The sequence below is a fragment of the Nesoenas mayeri genome (assembly GCF_963082525.1).
Source record: "Nesoenas mayeri genome assembly, chromosome: 1".
NCBI lineage: Eukaryota > Metazoa > Chordata > Aves > Columbiformes > Columbidae > Nesoenas > Nesoenas mayeri.
The window spans coordinates 192,134,084-192,155,726 of NC_137541.1; positions in this window are offsets into that span (position 1 = coordinate 192,134,084).

Below are 21,643 nucleotides of genomic sequence, written 5' to 3' on the forward strand. Positions count from 1 at the left end.
AGTCTGTAAATTTACTATAACATATAACAGGCAAAGACTTATGAAACTGTAATACATTAAAACAGGTACCTACGAAGAAAACAGGTTAATAACGACAAGCATCTCGCATACTGTTCTGCAAGTTTTCCTGTGACTTGTTTGTTATCAGCTAATTGTCTCTCAGCTTGTTGAAGTTCAAACTGTTCCACTTGTAAATCTGTCTGCAATGATTTAGTGATCTCTTGCAGAGATTTATTTTGTCTTGCTCTTCTCGCTTTAAAAACAACACTACTTGCAAGAAAGTATTATACTTAATCAACAGAAGAGAGTTGAAGTGGGGTTACTTCAAGTGTGTGCACACAAATAAAGAAGGGCCTACAGGCCAGCGTGGTGGGGACAGCTGTCATAGCTTTTCTGGGAAATCAGCAGCTCAAGTGCCTGTAGGCCAGTGCACACAGCGTGGGGAACAAGCAGGAGGAGTTTGAGGTTTCTGTGTAGTTACAGGGCTATGACCTCATCAGGATCACAGAGACATGGTGGAAGAGCTCACGCAACTGAGTGCTGCAGCAGATGGATACAGGCTCTTTAGGAAGGACAGGCCAGGACAGCGATGGGGAGAAGCTGCCCTTCATGTGCGAGAGCAGCAGCATGCATGAGCTCTGCCTTGCGACGGATGAGGAGCCAGCTGAGAGCCTGTGGGTCAGGACTGGTAAGCGGACCAACATGGTCAATATTGTAGTAGGTGTCTGCTATAAACCACCTAATCAGGAAAAAGAAGTAGGGGGGACCTTCTTTGGGCAACTGGAGGAAGACTCATGTTCATAGATCCTGGTCCTCATGGGAGACTTTAACCACCCTGGTATCTACTGGAACAGCCATGCAGCAGGGTATGAACAGTCCAGGAGGTTCCCGGATTATCATTTCACAAATGATAGTAAGTATTCTTGCCTGTTTCTTCATCCCATCACAATTTCAGGACTACTTCTTTCAATATACACCCCTAAAAAGAGACATTGACATTAAGTTGATTGAGGGGTTGTAGGATTTACAAGTTCCTGAAGAGGCTTTGAGACCTGACTCTCCTTTTGGGTGCGTTGACCATACATCAGTGCACTCTGCAGGATTTTAAGGGAGAGAGAGGGCCAGTGGTAGAAAGCTCTGCACTATTGTTATCCAGCCATGTACTGTGGTTGTAACTATGGAGTTGTGCATGCCCAGCTTTGATCAGAGCAGCATCCACAACAAAAGAAATGGGTGAACTATAACTGCAGCAGTCAGAGATGAGTCTTTAAAATGAAATCTATCATTTGCTGTCCTGAGATGCTGTACAGCTAATCTGACTTCAGCCTATACACTGAAACTATCGGCAGCAGGCAGGTACTGCTCAGCATCCTGCAGCCTTCCCTCCACCTGCTCTCCTTTACAGTGGGAATGGGGTTTCCCCACCTTTTGGCAGCACAAGGAACCTCAAAGCACAATTTCTCTCCTTTCCTTTTCCTGGGCTTACACTGGACTTTGACCTGGAGCAGGTTCACTAAATACCAGCTTGGTGCAAGTTGCTCCTTTGCGTTCATGCTTATTCCAGAAGGTGTTTATCCCACCACTAAATTTATCTTTAGTGTAATGTAAATTGCCTGAACTGCGAGAAAGAAACATATACACAATAAAACAAAACAAACACAGCTTTGATTTTCTTCTACAGGTTGAACAGCTATAATGGGATATGTGGGATTGCTTTGTCCCGTTATTTTAAGCAGTCCTATATAAAGGCCTAACTTCAGGCATTTATAACACATAACTGGGGTTCTTGCCCTGAGTAAAGTGAGACAGATGTAGTGTATCAGTTATTCCTACTTCCAAGAAAAGCACTTTAGTTTTTATCCTGAACCTTTCTGTCTCATCTTTAGTATTACGCCTTAATCTAGGCTAGTCCATTACATTGCATTTCCTTACACAACATCAGTTCTACGGTGCTGAACATTTGATGTACCTTACACAGCCTGTAAGCTATTTTTGCAGTTCACACAGGTTTGAGCCACATTAATAATGGCTCATCCCTTTACCCTCAAGCATGCATGCTCAGGAAAGCATACCACGTTGCTATTTTAATACAGAGGTCTTGCCCTTATCTGAGTGAATGATGCATGAATAGAGCACTTCGTTTGCCAGTACTATTCCTTTTACTGATTCTTAAACACATTTTAAATACAGTGTATTCGATTTGCTCTACATTAATGGTGTATGCATAAACACTAAAGGAACAGGAAAAGCCAATATGTGTACGAGCATGCAGCTAGTGTGTAGTTAATGTGCCTATATGTAGCAGTTAACTTGAATATGCATACAGTGAGAGTAAAGAATCATGTTATTTCTTGCCTAGCACTGTAGGTTATTTCTCTGTATATGTATACAAACACACATACACATATATATACATACCTAAATTGAATTCCGAAGGAAAAAACATGTACTCGTAAGGAAAACATACAAGAATCATAGTGTAATGTTTAAGTTACAATTATTGCACATCTGGATTCAGGTCCTTCTGTTGGGTTACTTTAGCATCATATAGACAGTATAGTTGGGGACTATCCCCAACTAGTATTGTGACAGCTAAGACCTTTTCCCCGTTTACACAGTTTAAATTCTATTAGCTCCATTTGTTTTTCTTGAAAATTTCTATTCAATGTGGGATTGAAGTAAAAACCCATGTTTGACGTTATCTCAGCAAAAGGTTTCTAAAATTTAGCCCCTTATTTATTTAAGGCATCTCCAAGGCCACAGACTCTTGTTGGGTTGGTTTTTTTTTCTTCCTTATACCTGAATCTCAAGCAGTTATTCTGGCCTCACTCAATTCACATAATTCCCCTGCATCCATATGGTGCTCTGGCCCATCACACAAATCATGTTATAGCTCCTTTACTGCCTCACTGTTGTGAGATGCCCCCAGGAGTAATGCAATTTTAGACACCCAAACCCCCAGAAAATACCGTGGTGCGATTCATTCTGACTTTGATGGTGGTAGACGAGGAGGAGGCAGAGCAATCTGAATGAGACGGACCGTGTGGGACAGAAGCAGGCAGAGCACAAAAGCCAGGCCGGAGCCGCAGGAGCCCCGGACTCATCTCCGTGCGCTGCCGGGACTTGCTGAACTAAGCCCAAAGCTCCAGCTCCCAGATACAGATGCTTCGCACAGCAGAAGAGGGCGCCAGGCAACCAGGAGCAAGTTGTTGGCTTGGCGGTGCCTCCTGAAGCACCGACCTCTCGCATAAGAGGAAGGAGACCAAGAATGCGGCATCGGGGTGGAGGCAGCGGGCTGCAGGGCAGAAACGCTGCTCCTCCCTCCGAGCCGCAGCTTCTTCTAACAGCGAGGGCAAAAAATAAAGGTTTGGGGAAAGAAAATCCCTCCCGTCCTGCTCTGCTGATCCCCGTGCACTGCAGGGCAGGGCCGGGCCAGCGCTGCCGTGCGAAGGAAAGCAAAGCAGAGGTTACTTCGGCATCACACAGCACCCTTTGTTTCTCTGGCCTAATTTGATGGACAGCATCTTAAATGAATGCTAATTCTGAGATAAACTTAACACTACATAACTCATTTTTAAATAAGACCAAGCAAAGCCAGCTGCAAAATCAACCGACAGAAATTTCCCTGGCACAGCTTTCAGGCTGTAACACGGCTCCCGGTGCCCTTTAGCACGTAGCGTCCTCAGACCCTAGCACAGCGGACAGCCCACGGCATTGCACGAAACAAAGCGGCCAAACGCCGGCAGCTGCCCAGCGGGCGGAACCCAGGCGGGAGCGTTTCGCCCTCCTTCCTCTGCAAACCGCAGGCGCGAGTGGGGATAAACCCCAACCGCAGCCTGGGCGTCCCCCGGGCCCTCGGCGGGAGGAGGCAGCGAGTCGAGGAGCGAAGCCTCGGCCCCGGCTCCGGAGCCCAAACCCTGTCCCGGCCCTGCCCGCCCGGCGCGGCGCCGGGAGCTCTCCGAGGTGCTGGAGCGGCGCCGCCGCTGCCCGCCAGCCCGCACGGGGGCCGCGGTGGCCCAGTGCTCAGCACGTGTTAGGGCTTTGTTTTTCCAGCCACCCCAAGGGAAGTCACCGCCTCCCGCTTCGCTGCCCTGGGGAAATGGGGATGGTGACATCGCATCTCCATAAGCTGCTGTGAGACCCGTGTCTAAGCAGCAGGTTTCCAGCCTGCAGCACGGGCTCTCAGAGATGGAAGAAAACTAGGTTTGCACAGCAAGAGTGGGATGTGTTTCCCGAATAGCAGAAGGGCAGAGACAACAGGGCCTTTACCCTAGTCAGCCAAAACACTGCAAACAAGGACACGTAAGACCTGGTTCCTAGAGCATGTAAAATACCTCTCTGCTATGTTAAACTGTATTTCAGTGTTTTTAAAAACTATTTTTACACATTTTATGTTGTATGTAACATTTTTTTCCTGGTATCTAAACATTTTAAATAATGTGTAAGTCACAGATATACTATATACCAAACTGTATTTCCCGGAAAATGATGGCCTGGCCATAATAGCTGTTTCAAAACCTGGTTTGGAACATTTACACACTCATGCAGAGTACAGTTTCATCTTAACAATTGTGTCAGTTCTCTCAAGCTTCTTTTCAGTCTTTCTGAAGACATCTGATTGGGACCAACTATTGCTTTTCTGCACTTTTTTACAGCAGTTTGAAGTGAGTGGCACCAAATCAAACTGGCATTATCATATGCATGCCTCGGAATCCCTTTGCATGAGTCTCATCGATTACAAAGCCAGAGAACACCAGATCACATTATCAGCAACCTAGCTGTGGGACAAGGAGTGAGTGAAAATTATGGAAACACACGTCATGCATTCTGAGAACTATTTACATTCTGGAAATCATCTTAAACATTTCTTCATTAAACTTTAAATTTATTCAGTATTCTTCTTCTTTGCATAAGAATACAATTTTTTTCTTCATTACTAGTTAATTATTAACTTTGCTCACTATAAGCTGAGGGATTGTCTAAACTATGGGCCACTGTACCATACGTCTCCCTTTGTAAGGGTTGTTCTACAGGCAGTTTTCCATCAATTGCCAGCCTAACGAATTCCTTCTGTGGACACCATTATCATGCAATAAAAATGACTTGTTCCAATTTAGCTTACTGTGTTTTGAATGTATGTTTAAAAGCATATAAACCTGGAGTTAAAGTAGTAACCTGGAGTAAAGTAGTAACACTGGTGTTTGCTTCCTGAATTAATTTGCAGATATGAAAAAGATATGAAAAAGCACCAACAGTTGTTATAACAAGTACTTAGTATTGAGTATCCTACAAAAAACATGTTTGTTTTTTTTTTTTATTTAGTTTCTCTGGTTTTGTTACTGTTAATAAAGAAAGGACTCAGTATTTTTTCAGTTTTTCAGTATTTTTCAGTTAAGTCAGAGATCACCTCCTGCTACAAAAATGAGTAGGAAATTCAGTTTCTAACATATCAAATGTGATTATTCTACTCACTATAATTTGATTTACATGTCATTATTCGAAAGTCATCTGGAAAACCTTCATGTGCCTGGTGCTGATTATTTTCTATTGGATGGAAAATTTCCACTGGAAATAAGAGAAAACTGTATAGCCTTGAATAAGTTTTGAATGGGACTTGAAAATTGAAAATGCCTACATTTCCAGATCTTTGACCTTTTTCTCCACCATTGCACTGAGAAGTAATGGTTTACCCTTTGTCCACCCTGTCACCTCTCTCCCATGCACCCACTGCATGTGCAATGTATCACAGTATTTTTCCACCTTCAGGTTAAATCTGTGGACTATGGTGAGCTGCAAGAGCAGTGTCTTGTTGAGAGAAGCCCCTTCTGCACTAAAAGGTACAGGAGACCAGCAGATGCTTTAAGAGGTTACCGATGGTCCATCAATACACGGTCACATCCCACATCAGCCTATAGAGATACAGCATCTCTGTGAAGAAGATCGATAAGTGGTTTCATGTATTTTCTTAAGTTGAGTGATGCTAAGCACACTTTCTAGATCTGGAAGTAGCTTGCTCCCTGAATGTAGAAATAGCAAGCATCGGATTTTTGACCTTTTTTTAAATGTTAGGATAGGTGACAGATACCTCCCATGTATCTCAGCATACAATTTGCATCATGCAGATTTTGATCCTATGCATATAAACAAGGGTGAAGCACCAAAGCACAAAGATTTGTTTTAAGACACAGACAGTCTTTTGTGTTTTTTTATAAGATAGCTGAGTCAGAAAAGCAGAACTTGCATGCGATTACTCTAGTCTTGTAGCCCAATAACATTGTTGCTTGTAGGAAGCCACAGGCTTTGTACTGCCTTGGGACTCAGACCTGTTTTGTCTGAGTTTTTCTTCACCTGTCTGTGTCTTTCTTTTTGTTTTCTTTAGGTGTAGCAGCAATATCTCTAAGGAGCGGGTGTCTGTGTCTAACTATTTTACTTTTGCTTGACTTTGTATTGTACAACCGTAGCTTTTATATGGATAGTGACAAGAAGTTATGCTGTGTAGAATGAGATATTTATAACTAACATGATGTAGTGTAGAGGAACACAGGCCTGGTATGACAGCAGAGTGCCCTGAAAGTGGGAACACAGGACACTGTAGAGATGGCATAGGACGATAAAAGGAGGGGCACAGCCTCGGCGCTGAAGAACTCAGGGTTCTAAGGAGCCCTTCAGCAGTCAGCTAATGCAGTGCAGACCTGGGAGCTGGGCAAAGCTGGTCTAAGAATAACAAAGAGAACAAAGAACAAGTATGTAACACACATAAATGGCATAGCATAGAGTAAAATTAGATGTAATGTGGAGCTGTAGACAAATGAATAAAGAGCAAGGTGTAAAGGCATGTTAGAAAACATGTAAAAATAGCCTCAGGCTCCACCTAAATCTGAACAGGAGGAAGAAGAAACCCCACCACATCATACTCTTCTCAGCAAAGAACTTGTTGGGAAGACACCGATGACCAGCTGCAGCCCTGACACCCGGCGCTTGGGGAAGGCCGTTGGCACTGTTGACGTTAGGTCCCAGAGGGGCAGTGGTGTTCTTTCTTTTTTTCTTTCTCTACAATAATTAACTCTTGCATAATAGTTCTTCAATTAGACTGTTAAGTTTTCTGCCATACTAGTAATATTTTTTTTTTTTTCAGAACCCAACCCTGTGCATAACATTAGTAATTGGAGCAAAGGATGCATCTTTTGGAAATTTGGGTTTAACGATCTCTCCAAGGTCCCAGATGGTATCTGGCACAATCAGAAATAGAATAAAAATATCCTGTCTCCCAGCCTGGCACATTAACCACAGGACCATTCTTCCTGCCTTTGCTTTATTTATTACATGGAAATAATTATTATGTATATTGAGCTCTTTGAAAGTACATTGCTATAAATACTAGGAAAGTGAGCACCTTGTAAACTGAAAAATACCAACTCTTGTTTTTTGGTTCATCATTCAAACCACAGAGCCATTATGACAGACCCCAGGGAATAATTCTGCCATGACTCATGGTCCAATAATATACAATTTACTGCACATCAGTGCTATGACAAAGAAAGGCACTGCATAATAAAATGGCAAAGGTGAGTCTTGTGCAGCTGAACATTTTTTTTTTTCTCAAAACTTGGGGCTTACCTGTTACTTGTTGGCTGGTTACTAATGCATGTGAGCTTTCAGAAACACAACCAACTCACATTCATCTCCACACTGCACACTTAGCTTTCCTGCAGGCTGTATTCTTCAGTCTTCTGAGCAGGATTCAGGTTCTTCCTCATCTACTGAAATGATCCTGCACACTCAGTTTCCTTACAAGACACTCTTGCAGTCCACTTTCTCCCATTGCCTTCCCGTTAGACTGCAGTGGATGATTATATCAACTTGTGACTGGAGACAGATATTGCAGGCAGGTCCTCTGATGCTCACAGTCTAAGCAAGGGCAAAGATGCCATTAAGCATCACTGAAATACGTGGTTTCTAATGGTCAGGGATCTGCCTTCCTCAGGGATGCATCTCAGGCTTGTTGAGATAAGTGTGGGTTGGTTAATTAAATCTCTTTGAGGAGCTCATATGGTCAAGTTTATGTGACTGAGTAGCCCTGCATAGATGCAAGCCTGATGATGTGTTAGCTGGAGCACTCTTCAAGAACACTGAGGGCGCAAAGGTGAAAGCAAGGGCAGTGCATGAGGAGGAGTGAGTGCATTTAGCAATTGGGCTTGCAGGCTGACAGGGCTGATGGCTCACAGTCCACAATACTTTTAGTGTAAACACGGTTCACCTGAGGGTTAATTTCTGAAGAAAAAGTAAACGTGAAACCAGGAGGTGCCAGTCTTTCTTGGTCCTGTGTTGGAGCACTTCCCTCGACTTTGATCTGACAGCTTGAACCCAAAGTGAACTGCACTTTTTCTACTAGCTAACAATATATGTGAAACGATTTTCTGTTCTCCAAGCAACTCCTACAGGTGCAAAAAACACTGATCACAACAGGAAATCATTTGAAGAAAGGCAAAAGAGTAAGGTGATGGAGAAAATAATGCTAATGAAAATAACCAGCTCCATGTCATGGGCTTAAAATGGGAAAGGCATGCAGGAGTGCCTGCATTCAGATTGGCCCTTACCAGAAGATTTCTTCTGCAGAAGCTCTTGGGCTAGTCTTATCTCACAGTAATAAAATCCACAAAAGCAAAAGCTTCTCACAAGCCAAGAAGTATGTGTCTGCAGTAGCACTGTCCCAAAGGGAACATCTCCAGGTGGATTACGATGCGCTCAGAGAAATCAGTGTAAAATCCCACAGTTCTACACCACTTCGCATTTATGAAGCGCAAAGTGATTTGTCACGAAAATTTCTATTTGGACCTTTTTGTGAAGTTGTAGCTGGAAAGTATCAGTTTCCGTATTATATGTGAGGACACCAAAGCACTGCAAGACTCGATGGCTTAGCATTATTTACGATCTCTGTAATAAAATCCAAATTACCTATCTTGTATGTGAGCCAACTCTGTATGGTAGAGTGCTTTAGATATAGACTTAGGACCATTTTTCACAGACTTTCATGGTACTGGAGGCCATTTGTTATGCAGCAGGTCTTCCCAAAACGCAGTACATCCTCATCTTAGGGAAGTTTTTGCCCCATTTAAAACAGTCTTAGCTTGAAGCTCATGTAGTAGAGAAGGCAACTGCTTAAGATGTGGCAACCACTGCTAGCTATGCCTGACTGAGACCAGCATCTGTGAAAGGTTTTCTTTTAGTTTATATTTTACCCTTTATTTTCGTTCTTTCTTTGACTGTCCTTGAAAGGTAACTCTCATGGTTGCAAATGTTTAGGACAGAAAGGTGATGTGCTGTAAGAATTAAGTGGTATATTGATTAATCTTTCCTCTATATCTTTTTTTATCCCTGATTTACCAGATATTTTAAGTTGAGAAGGAACATCTTTTGTGAAGGAAGGGACTGGCAGCACGCCATAGTGATGAAATATGCCTTTGCAAGTGGAACAAAGAAGCCCAGTTAGGGATCCTGATCCCAGCAAGGGCTTTGTTGTGATGCTTAAGCGCCTAAAATGTCAGTAAAATACTAGTTTCAGACAAACACCTTGCAAAACACCCAGGCCCAGACTTTATCGTATCTTACATAATGATTCATTCCTGATCCATGGAGTTGCGAGAGGCTGTTAGCACAGGAGCAGCGCTTCGCTGCGGTACAGATGGCTGCGGGCTGTGAGGCAGCGGGGAACCAGCCCGGGCCCGTTCACACCCTACACAACGGACACCAGCGCCGGGCCGGGCCGGCCCCTGTGCTCCCGGGAAGCCGTTGCTTCTGTAAGCGGCGATGAGGAGGCGGTCGGGACCCGGCTCTGCGCCCGCCTTGTGCCCGGTGGCGTTACCGGAGAAGCCCGGTAGGCGCTCGGGGCCGTCGGGCCTCACCGGCCCCGCAAGCCGGGGTCCCCCGGGACGCGGGGTCGGCGGGAGCTGCAGCGGCGAGCCCTGGGGCGCAGCGGGGCCGGCCCCCTCCGGAGCCGGGCGGAGAAGGAGCTGCAGCCCCGCGCCCGGAGGGGCTCCCTGCGGCCCCAGCGCTGAGGGAACGGCAGAAGGAGGGCGCAGCACCCGCCGCAGCGCCGAGCCCGCTGCTCAGCGGGGCAGCGGCGGGGAGCCGAGCCCGGCGAGGGCTTAGCGCCTCGCCCGCCCCCGCAGCCAGGCCGCGCCGCTGCCACCGGCCGCCGCCGCAGCGCGGCGTCTGCGTGAGGGGGGGCCCATGGCCAGCCCGCCGCCGCCGCTGCCGCCCTAGCCGGCCGCGGGCTTCGCCTGCCGCCCCGGCCGCAGCATGCCGAACAGGGCCGGCCTGGACACGGCGCTGAGGATGTCCCTGCAGCGGAAATCCTCCAAGATCCACTCCTCGGCCGGTGAGGAAAGGGCGAGGCGAGGCGGGAGGGAGCGGCGGCGGGAGGAGGCGCCGCAGCGGAGGAAGGAGCGCAAGGGAAAGGAGCCGCCGCTTCCTCGGCCCGGCCGCCCGGCCCCGCCGCCGCCCCGCGCCCCCCCCTCCGCCGCCCTCGCCGGGGTGTTTGGCGGCGGGAAGCCCGCAGTGCCGCCCCCGCCCTGGGGTCTCTCTGCGGGAAGGAGGCGCCGCGGCCCTCTCGGGCTCCCCGGGCCGCAGCGGGGCAGAGCAGCGCTGCCCGCCCGGCCCCGCGCCCCATGGGCGCTGAGCCCCCTGCCCCCGCCTCCGCACCCCGGCCGCAGCACTGCACCCCTCGGGCCTCCACACCCCGGCCACCCCACAGGGCCCCTGCATCCCACTAGGCACCCGCAGGGCACCCAGACACCGCGGGTCGGGTCCCCATGGCCGCACTGGCACTGCGGGGGCAGGGGCCGGGCAAGTTCCCCCTAACAGCCCGGGTGTTGCCTTCTGACAGCACCGGGGAGGGCACAGGGTGTTTCTCCCTTCTTTCTCTTGGTTCTGATCGTTCCTGACCGGTAGATCCCTTGGTGCGAAAGGGGGCACAGGGCAGCGCTGCCGGCAGAGGTGGGGACGCGGGGCCCCGCTCCCGTGGGCTGGTCGGGGCCTGGGCCCGTGTGAGGCACCGGAGCGCACCGGGCGTGCTGTGGGCTTGCGGAGAGGTGAATTGTGAGGTTTCTCAAGAGGCTCATTTAGGAAAGCGCTTTGCATTCATTTCCGTTTTTATCAGAAGATGGACAAAAATGAAATACTTTGAAGGTGTAATTCTAGTCCCAAAAGATCTTGCGCTGACTCGTGTAGGACCAGGCTGCATTCAGAATTCACTTGTGGTATCTGTTTTACCTGGGGACAGTTGAAGCCTCAGTGACATTGTCTGTGACTTATGGACTTATGGACTTTGTTCCTAGCAAAATATCGAGGTGCCCAGTACCATGTCTGCGGTAAGAGTGCAGTATAATGCTCCTTCAGCACTTTTTACTTGAATAAATAATATGCTTTTGAAGCACATTTCCTGATCAGCTCTACTTTGGGTTAAATTTGAGATCACCTTGGTGAGCATTTGCTGTTTTGCTTCTGGATGGTACTGAACTGGAAGATGCCTTCCAGCCACTCATAGTTGTTCAGCCATGAACCAGCTTGAAGGAGAAGCCACCTTCCCTCTGGCTCCTCTGCACAACCTGGTCACTCTAGTGATATTCCCCCGTTTGGCCTTACTGCTTGCTAATAAGGACAGAACCTCAGAGACCTCTACATAGCTGCTGAAGTAAGCAAGATGCTGAGCAAAGAGGTGTGTAATGCTAGCTCTCAGGAAATCGTAAAGCTTCAGACTAGGATTTAGCACATTACCAGCTTTACTTATCTTCAGTGTAAGCCATTCAGATGAAACAGTTGCAGTTAAGCAGATTCTACTCTCTAGTGTCTGGGGTTGTGTCCACTTTTGCAGTCCGATCTGAAATCCTGTCCTGTGGCCGGGAGACGCCTTTCTCAGAGCTGTAGTCTGGCAAATCTGTTTGCAACCTGACATTTGGAATCCAAACTAGGTGTGCATAACCAGCTCTTCAGATACTGAATGGTTGGCACTTGGAGAATGTGTAACTTGAACATGGGATTCATAAGGAATTTGAGCTTCAGCTTTTATAAATCATACTTGTGGATCTAGGTGATTAAGTTGCACCTCAGTCATGCCCGAGTCACCAAGATCTTTGAGCTGGGATTTATCTATACACAGCTTTAGATTTTTACATGTTCCCTTCATTTCACGTAAGTGAAATCCAAATTAGATGATACTTTGAAGAAAGATAGGGGTTGCTGGTTAGCATTAAGACGACTGCTTCTCAGTTGTTGAACAATGTATTTCCTATTTAGAATATTTTTCTGGAGAATAACAGAGTAATATCTAGTATAGGTATATATAATGCCTATAAAATTACATAATAGAGGTAGTAAAAAGGATTTGGTTGCAGTAGGCTTAGGACAACCAGAGCCAGTCCCTCCGCCACGCAGAGAGAAGGTCCTGCCTTCCCGCTTCCTGCATACTCATTCCCATTGCCTGGCCCACGTCAACATTAGCTATTAGCTGGTTACATGGTCACCTGGATCAGCGCTGATGTCGCTCACTACCAGCCAGTATAATTTCAAATGGCAGTAGGGAACAGACACAGAAAGGCAGGAGCGCTCTGTTTTTCACAGCATGGTGTGGCTTGGTGTGAAGACCTTCTGTCTATGTGGACTGAACAGGATGGTCTGGGCTGTGTGAACTCCACTGTAAAATCACATTTGGAGAGCCACTGTCAGCTGAAAGTCAGTTCAGACACGGTCATTTGGTGGCACTGCAAAATCTGAAGGCCTTTCCTGAGCTGCATGGCATGGAGGGGGGATTGGTCACCCTTTTGTCATCCTTGGCTAGGGTCAGGTAACACTGTCCTCATCCCCTGCGGTTTTCTTAGCACCCATGGATTAGAACATTCTAATTTCTGTCCTTTTTAGAAGATAAGATGTTTCCTGCTGTAAAGACTTGTAGTTTGTTTGCTAGTCTTGTTTACTTTTGAGGGAGTTTTGGTAGCTTTTGATTTGGGTCACAGAGATATCTTTTCATACTATGAAAGGTATTTCGGTAGCTTATAGATGTTCTTTAGTCAAGAGGAACAGTGCCTCTGTGATGATCTAATGATGTCTTTTCACATCAGATCCAATTGTGATTTTCTACCCTCTTGCGTTTTATAGTCTTGCTTCCACATGTGCTAATACAGTATAAAATGTAATTGTATATTGGGTGGAGTTTTAAACCTGCTTAGCACCGGTACAAAGGACTTCAAACAAAAGCAGATGATAGGAAAAGGAGAATTTAGAGATGGCAAGTCACCTCCTGCCACTCAAATGATCAGCCCTCTTCTTTTTCTGCATTTGCTCATTAATCGATTTTTTTTCTTGCTTTGTACAACTGAATCTTTTTATTGCTGTAATGTTGTACTAGCTGAGCTAAATTGATTAGATTAAAATTATTCTCAAAGAAGTCTCCAGCTCTTTGCTGTTGGAACCACAGACATCAAAGACTAACTTGTTCTTCTCCTTCCTGACTCCTTAAGTCACTAAAAATAAGCAACTGTCAATAATACATTGGATGATTACACAATAGCCCTTTAATTTTTAGGACAAAAATATTTGAATTCCAGCTTTAGAATGGATTAAAGATACAAATGATCTTTATGTCATTTACTGTGGTCTTTTTCAACTGCTCAGTGGTGCACATCAGCAAGAAGTATTTTTACTGTAAAGGCAGTGACAGAGTCTTCTTCCAGGACACAAGGAACTGAAATATAAACATCATTTTGTGGTGTGAAACCATACTTCTTTTATAGCTTTTCTATCTACATTTCCCCTGAAATAGTTGCTTATATTTTGTTCTGTATTTTTGGTCTTAAGAACAGCATCTGTCTCTTCCAGTCTTACTCCCTTTTGGTAATAAAGGATCCATCTCTTTCTTTGTCAGAGGAATATCTGTGTAAGAGCCTCTCTGGGCTAGATCCTGGTTTTGTGCTGTGATAGTACATTATTACCATGATTGCAGCTGCTGGGAAGTGTCATACTGAGCAGTTATAATTGTACACAGACACCTATTTTGCTCCAAGCTTTCATCTGTTGTCATTTATGGGTTAGACATAACTCCTATAGATATATGTAAAATGCACAGTAGCTATAGGTGAAATACTTGGAGTCAGCTTTGCACTTGTTACATATTGCTGTAGCTGCTTCAAAGGTGTCTTGGGATTGTGAAGGTCAGGCTCAGACAGTGTAAGCAGCACAGGCAAGGCTAAAGCTTTCACCATGGAGCTCATTCAAGCCACCTGTACTTGCAGGATGCCTGTGTCAGACTTGCAGGTAGATCAGCAGCCACCCTGAATGCATTTTTAACCAAAGTAACCCTGTGAAAGGGGTTAGCACAGTGCTGAGGTAACAGATTCCTAAAATTTTAACATGTAAGTGCTTAACTTAAGAGCAAAAGCCCCATTCTGCTGTGTGAAATGGCACCTGGCAGGCTTAGGGGCAGTGGGCACTAAGCAGAGGGGGGCACTTCCTCAGCAAGTGCTTGTAATGTCCATTAACGTGACCAAGAGTTACAGAAACATCTAGCAAGACAATTGCAACCACAGTGTTGGCACATAGAAATTCTAGCCTATGACAGGAAATTTTTCTAGTTGAAGACTAAAGTAAGTGTTTGTTTACGCACATACTCATGGTGTGGTGGTAATTACGTGTGTTACAGAGCTCCTCTTTTCATCCGTGTTTAACTGGCACATAGCTTATTCAGTCACATCAAAGGCCTGATCCTATTTCCATAAACACCAGTGGCAATTATGCCTTTTCAGCAAGACCTCTTCACAATAAACCCCATGTTTTACGTTACTATATTTTATAGTAACACAAAGCAGAGTCTCCTCAAGCAGTGTGAGATCCTGCTCAGCTGTAAAGTGAGGTGGTGACAGTGATGGGGCTAACTGGAGGCCACCCTGAACTTCTGTTGTCTTGGGGAACTCAAAGCTTGTCTGACTGTGACAGTTTGCAGTAGAATAGGAGAGAATTTAAAATATGTTTGCTTATGACACTGAGTTAGAAAAAGGTGTTAGATACACATTTACTGGGGAATAATTTAATATATAACTAAGGTCCTAAGTAGTGTTGCAGAAGAAACAGTTTTTTGCCTCGCTGTGGCAAGGGAGGTGATATCTTTAATAAATCCATGCAATCCTTGTAATTCCATGCAGGATTAAAACATCTGACAGTAAAATGGTTGCAAGGACAGCTGCTTGGATGTTCAGGGTCCTCGACTGTCTCCAGGACAATGAAACTGCACTTGCTGGGTACAGAAAGTATAGTCATTCACTACTATGTTTTCATTACCACAAGGTTTGAATACCGTCTTCATCTCTGCCAACTCTGTAGGAAGTTTTTACATGGAAATCTATGACTTCAGAAATGATGCTGATTTAAAGTATTCCTTTTTTTCTTGGTAATTAACTCTTCTTCCCTGCCCAAGAAGTTCCATGCTGACAGCTCCCATTGACTCTACATGGCATTTTGGATGATTACCTGAAAATTGATGGCAGCATCTGGAACTGATCACTCTCCAATTTGTTACTAATTCACAAGGCATTTTCACTGTAGTGTAGACTTGCTGAGGGCCTTATAAACAACCATATCATCCATTTCTGCTCTTCTAGGAAGTTGTCAAGTGACACTCCATAGACTTGCTAGGTGGTGGCGCTCTTATCTGGTTCATTTCCCTTTGACCATTCTTCTCTGAGCTGTCAAGTACACCCTCTAAATAATGTTTGAGAAGACTGATTTGCCACTTGTGAAGTAATATTCTAAGTGCCTATGTTAGCTTTATTACTATAATAGATTACTGTTTCGTATTTATTTTCCTGCACCATGTTGCATTGTGGCATGTTTTAATCAGTTCGTAGTAGCAGAAATATCAGATTATCTGTTACAGACAGTATCCGTAGAGCCTGATTGCTGACAGGTTATTTTAAGGGATAGTTACTCACAAAATGTCTCTTATATGTGTAGCTGGTAATGCAGAGCAATATATTAAGACTTTGAAGAGGCAGTTAAAATATCTGCAGCAACAGCTTTCTGCTTCTGGGGCAGCCATTAATTAAGTTTGGCTTGGCCTTTTCATCAACATAAATGTTTTCCTTTGAGTCTCACATCTTTTCTAGGTAAGCCCTTTGGAGCAGTTGCAGGTATATGAGACATGACATGTGAGCGCTTTAGATAACCGATTCTCTGGTAGGTACACTCAAAGGATAATTTGTGAAAGATTGTTGACATAGTGGAAGACGAAGAAAAAAAGTAAAATTAGTAGGGTTTTTTTAAAATGCAAAACGAAAAAATGAAGTGTCACTATTGAAAACATCTTATTTGAACAATTATTCCAGTATTTGTTTGGAAAGCTTTTAGATTTTTGATTAACATTATTGCTCCCTCAGAGAAGCAACATAATCCCTATAGATAGAATGCCACATACATGTATATGACATTCAGCGGAGGTTTTTCAGACAGGTAGAGGTGTTTCCTAACAATTTAGTTTTCCTTGCAGTAAGCATTACAACCAGTTTAAATCAGAAAGAACATGTAGTGTCAGTAAATTAGTCTCAATACCTTCATGTTGTGATGAAGAATCACAAGACACACTGTAGATTTTGAAATACATTTTCACTGCTTTTTCACATATGATATTTAAGTTATTTCTAGTTCTAATTAACAACTTGGAGATTGTTGTACTGGGGCATCAGTGCAAAGTGCAAATGAATGAGAACTTTTCTTCCAGGTGACTAAAATGAAGAGCCATGATTGGGTCAGACTTGTAAATCGTAACAGATCCTACAAAGTGTGTCAGTTTGTTTTAGCCACGGGTTTGGTCTGATGAACCTGCCTTCTTTTAGAGTGTGGCAAATCAGGATTAACACAACTGAAAGTCGTGCACGGGTTCTCTAAGGGAGAGAAGGCAGCCTTACATCTTGTTTAATACTGACAGGAAAGTTTTAATTTTTAATTCCTAATCTCTCAAATGCAGATGACCAAACTAATGTATTTGATTTCATTAAATAGGTAGGTAGTCATAACGAGTGAAAGCAAAAGCGTTTATCTCCTTACAATAACACCACCCTGACTCATGTGCTACTCGGAATAGAAGGAGGGCTCAGGTGTTATCTCCTGCTGACCCAGCGCTCTCCTGCCAAATCGGACAATGCGCAGTGAAGGCAATAGAACATCCTGTGACATGTAAGAAAGTTCAACCCCATGCTTATGAGTAGGATACATGAAACAAATACCCCAGGCTTTTGTGCGCCTTTAAATACTCCAAGCAAATGTCACTTTAGCTTAATAGATAGAGTTTATTTGCAAATGGGAGACAAAAGATGCTGAAAAAATATGTGCAAAGTCAACAGCAGCCATCGTAATTCTGAAACATCTGCATTTGTCATATTGGTTCCACAGATGAGAATGAGGACTTGACCTGGAAGCTTTAAACCGAAAGCCAGTTGTCATTTACTCAACATTTCTACATCACCAGGAAGGCTCAGCATAGTTCCTGCTTCAGTGGTCCCGTGGCTACTGAACCGAAACACATTGATCTCAATCCTGGTGCCTTGTTTTGAAGAGAGACAGCCAGACAGGGGAATGAAGGCGTGTGGGTGTTCACTGACCAGCCCCAGGCTGGGGAGAGCACCAGTCCTGCTTTACACGTTAATAGCCACATCTCCTTCCCACAGTTTCACTAATACAAGTCTGCTCCTTGGAGCCGTTCTTGTGCCATTTGTCTGCCTGGTAACGGGGGAAAACAAGAGTTTCCGAAAGAGCTCACCAGCCAGGCAGGAGGAGAGAGTGCTGACCTTCCTCCCTGCCCCCAACCAAACTCATCCTCACCCTCCGCTGCCTGAAGCGTGGTGATTATTCACTCTTCTCTCCTTAACTAAAATCCTGACCCTTGCTGAAGTTTTCCCACTATCCTCAGTAAGTAAAAAATGTTCTTACCCTCCGTTTCTGATGAAAGTGATTTTATTTACAAATCTGAAACTTGATTATCCAATCTTTCAAAAGATTTTAAATGCTCCAAATCTTCATTAGGATAGCAAAAGGGGGTGATTGGTCTTCAGAAAAAGAAAAGAGTGGCCAGAAAGATCTGAAAGATTTGAGAGTTAATTTGTTACAGGAAAAACCAAAAATTTTGGGAGTTGGGGTGCCAAATTAAGGTACTTCAGGAAAGTGCAATTATTGGTAAATTTTTTAACATACAAATGTCCAGAGGTACTCATCATTTTAGAGTTATTTTAGATATGTTCCATCTTGAGAAATAGGAGTTGGATATCATTTCAGGTCTTTACATAAAGCATTGAGCCCCTATAATAAGAAGAATTAAAAACAATTTCTGGAGAGGGTGAGGGCAGTGTAATCTTGTAACATACCATATAGATCCATATTACTAAGAGGGCCACTATAGTTGACTGTGATAAAGCTGTTCAGGACAGAATATGTCGTGTCAGTTTGGCCAACACTTCTAGATTTATTGTGAGTTTCACAATATTTTGGTATTTTACTTACCAGCTACCAAACACAAGCTTCTGTCAGCCTAGCTGTCATCTGAACAGTTAAGTTTATATACATATAGTCAAGAGAGAGAAAAATTATTTCAACTAGAGGATAGTGCTGGTACAAGAACAGACTTTCACAGACATTTAGTCTCAAAGTAATAAGCCTATTTCTGAATATCAGACAACTGTTCAGAATAGCTTCCCAGAGGAGTGGTGGGAAAGAAACCTAGCTTGATATCATGGCTGAATTTGATGAGTGTATGTAAAGGACTGTAAAATAATCATCTGGAATAGGTAGATCTGAACTTCTAAACAGACTTTTGCTTCTAGGTCTGTGTTTTTAAACACCAAGTAGAACTAGGAGATTCATGGACAGAAATCAGACTGTATACACCGATCTTTCCAGGAGCAGATTATAAAATAGCACCCGTACTTAATATCTGATTTTGATCGAACAATAACAACCCTCAAACACAGTATATTCTAGTACTTCCTCTTCTTACCATGCTAGGATTGGGATGGTCTGTGATGTTTGCTGGCATTTGAGTTTCAGATTAATTTCTTACTCAGAAATGACCAATGATTGTTTTGGGAAATAGCAAAAAGTGCATAAAGGCAATAACATGAGAACTATTAATTAACGGAAGGGTCCGGTGGCAGAAGGGGAAGGAGGGAGTCAGTATCCCTAACTGATGTGCCAACAGGAACAAAATAAATCAGCTTCTCTGGAAGTCAGAAGAGGACAACATGAAGTCACTACAAGCAGCACAACCATGACTGTCCGAGGGAGTAGTCCGAACTGATAAAGGAAACTGTGTGTGTCCCTACAAACCATACATAAGTAGAGAGCCTCGGCCTTTTGATTTTTTTTTAGTGTGACTGTGTGCAGAAAGAGATATAAACTGGACTGTATATATTCTGACATCCCAAAATCCAGTTAGTGTATTTTTTTGGCTTGGCAATATGGACAGCCTTTGGATACAGCTGGTCATGAAGCCACAAGGGAGTTTTATATATGACCTACGCAGGAGATAGGACAGTTCATGTATCCCAGCCTTCCTAATGCCAGTTTATCAAGAGCTTCCTACTGTGAGTTGTACCATATGCTGTCACCCTACAATTGCCCAGTAGCACAGATGATGCTTTCCATAAATGCATGCCAAGGAGCCCTGCTGTCACATGTCGCTGGTAGCTGGGACTGTGTACACAACACCTTCTACGCACAGCATCTCCTCAATGCCATCTTCACTCTTCTGACAGAGTATCTCGCAGGAGATCTGCAAAATTGCAGATCCTACAGTGGATCCAAGAAGGTCTCTAGTTGCAAGATCTCAGCTGAGAGCAGCTGATGAGGAAGTCTGTTTTGTCTCACAGTAGACGCACCTGCCATGTAAATCACTGTCCATTTCCACCACCGACTCCCCGCCATCTCCCTTCAGTGTGCTGACCCACATCAGCCCTGGCAGGAGATCAAGACAGACACAGAGGACAGCACGTGGCATGGCGTGGGAGAGAGCAGCAGGTGTTCCAAGCCTGAGCTGCAGGGGAGACCTCAACAGTCCTGGGCTTTCACCACAACACTGCTCATCCAGGGCTCCAAAGAAGATTCTGCAGACCTGAACACTGGATGGCTGTGTTGAAGTCTTGGCCTGCCTGCTGATTACCTAAACCATTTTCTTTAAGGGCTTTTTGCCAAAACCCCCAAGAGAGAACAATGGAAATAAAATAGCAGCAATAATAGCTCTGATATGATTTTATTGAGACAGTGCAATTTTGTGTTAGTGCTAAACTGCATGGGATTTAAATAATTTAGAACTGCTTTTGGTACTTTTTGGGTCATTAAACAGTCAGGTTCCCAGGCTCGGTGCACTTGCCATTCCTGCTGCTGACAGCTGTTGTTTAAAGAGACAAACTCTTTTAGAAGACTATCAGTGCGACCTCCTCTGTAGAGAGATCCCTGACAACCAGAGACAGGTGTTAATCTTGTACCTTCTTCATACCATAACCTTTTTTTCTTTTAATTAAAGTCTGTTGTAAGACAGCGAGCACTTTACACACAGACATCTTGCTGAGTTTCTGCCTCCCTCTGTTACAGGCTACAAATCAAATCAGGACATCAGTTTTGCCCACTGCTGAGATCATACAGAATTTATGTTTCTATGGCCCAGTTCATGTCTAGACAGGGCAGATGGTTCTACAGGAGCATCCACTGTCATTAATTTGGGACTCAGCAAATGAAAACAACCATATTTTTTATTTTCATCATAATTAGTACATGAACTGGCGTTCAGTAATAAAATATTAGTACTCTAAGCAAAAGCCACAAAATTTACTGAGGTGGAAAAGGACAGCAATGACGTGGTGGCTTCTTTCTTCATAGGAAAGCTAAAGCTGTTTCACTTTAGTTCCAAGTATTTTGTCATCGGTCGCCTGGTGCACAGGAATAATGTTAGTTATCTACTTTACAGGGTCAATATGAAGATTACAGGCAGCTACACAGTATTTGTATGGTGATAGGAAATAGAAGAAGGTTTCTTTAGTCAGGTAAGTTTGCAGCCATTAGGATTGCCTTTTTCCCATGGTTGCCGTGGTGATGTCTGACCTCATGAAAGCAAGTCCATTGGAAAAGACAGACCATGACCTTTTTTTCAATCCTTTATTTCTTGTAAACATTTACTTACACAAGGGAATTTTATAAGCTATATTCCTGTAGTTTTTTGGCATTATTTCATATTGTTTAAGAAACTTATTAACAGTGATTCTACTCCTACATAAACAATTCCAATGAGAAAATGGCTATATCAGATTTTATAGACTCAAATTTGAGAAGCGTGATTAACAGCCTGAAGAAGGGGGAAGGGAAGTCCTACATTAAGAAGATTGGCAGTGCTTCAGCTAGGAGACTATGCTGTGACTGAGGCTACAGCCAAAAATAGAAGTGGATTAACAGAAGAAAAGCAAGTAGCTAAAACTAAGGTCAAAGCAGAAATAGATGCTTTAGAATTACCTTTTACACCAAAAGATAGGAAAATATATTTAAGGAGTTTTCTTGTTATATATACCTGTAAAAAGGAAACTCACTTCACACTAAAAAGAACAGTGACAGAAAACTCAAA